The sequence below is a fragment of the Rhagoletis pomonella genome, unplaced genomic scaffold (assembly GCF_013731165.1).
Source record: "Rhagoletis pomonella isolate Grant_MI unplaced genomic scaffold, Rhpom_1.0 Rhpom_scaffold_00001, whole genome shotgun sequence".
Lineage (NCBI taxonomy): Eukaryota > Metazoa > Arthropoda > Insecta > Diptera > Tephritidae > Rhagoletis > Rhagoletis pomonella.
Genome location: NW_023458555.1, coordinates 27,969,048 through 27,970,246, shown reverse-complemented (window position 1 = coordinate 27,970,246; position 1,199 = coordinate 27,969,048). Strand labels below are relative to the sequence as shown.

General features: G+C 35.4%; 1 protein-coding gene across 1 annotated transcript in view; it reads left to right on the top strand.

The window, feature by feature from the left end:
• The first annotated feature begins 1,065 nt into the window (after window positions 1-1,065).
• Window positions 1,066-1,199, top strand: part of LOC118741886 (serine/arginine repetitive matrix protein 2) — a 4,917-nt gene continuing 4,783 nt past the window's right edge. Inside the window, exon 1 of the mRNA XM_036473864.1 lies at window positions 1,066-1,151. The gene's annotated coding sequence lies outside the window, so the exon portion shown is untranslated. The remainder of the gene's footprint in view (window positions 1,152-1,199) is intronic.

The window sequence follows — 1,199 nt, the reverse complement described above, 5'->3', positions numbered from 1 at the left end:
TGCAAACTAAAATTAGATGGATGATCGATGATTAGAATATGTACATAAGTATGCATAATTATAACACAGGCCAACAAAAATGGAAAAATTTGGTGTGGCAAATGTTAAAACTGCTTTTGATAGACTATTTTGTGCTGATTACGAATCCGTTAGTATAAAGCTACCATCAGCTCGAGATTTTGAGATCAACGAGGTCAAACTGTCGAAAAATCGCGTTTTTTGTAATATTTGAGAAGTTCTAGCAAAAAAAAAAAACAAAAGCCGATAGAACCTTCGACTTAAGCATAAATTAAAGCAAGAACTCTCGACTGCCATCTCTGAAAATACCATCCCTACACCTTGGCCCGTTGGTCATCTATAATCATTTATTGAACAATAAAAAAAAAGTGGAAGATTCTGTCACTTGTTATCTCTTTGCGAAAGCTTTTCAACCGTGTGCATTTTATTTTTGAGAATTTACAAATGCAAGGAATATGCAAATGCATGAGCATATGCACAGTATCTTGAACTGCTCTAGTATATATTCGTATGTACAACTTAGGCCGCATATCACTTACTTAATAGCTCCAAGCCAGAATTTCTCACCAAGTTTTTCATCTAGTATTCATAGTTGAAACGACACACAAATTCCCCAAAGAGTTGTTGAGAAATGATGCTGGAGTGGCTGACCATGGCCAGATATGAATCTGGGTCGTTACGGTTACGTAGACTCGACTATTGTAGGAACGTGGAAAACTCGGTCAGGAGTTCTAGTTTAGCCTAACTTTTGTTGATCACCGTGTGGGGCTATTTCGCGTGCAAAATACTTGGCTATAAAGAATTCGATCCAGAGTTTGAGAATTTTTAAAACAATAACAACCGTATACATGGTTTATTTCAAGTCGTTCATTGTTAACGAACCAAATGTTAAGGTTCAGCTAAATTATTTTGAATTAGGGCGTATGTACATACATATGTATGTATACTGTTACGACAGGTAGTAAGCGCCAGGTACTTATTGTTAACAAGCATTGCCCTCGACTTTTCTGTCTATAAATACTGATATATTTCTTAATTTTATTTCAGTGTTGAACTAAGATTGCTTCGATCTGTTTAAAACGCGTCCTTCAATCGCAATAAGGAAGTGAAAATAAAACCATACTCTACATAAAACATAACAGCAAATAAATATCAGAGATTTGCACGATGTCTGCATCAAT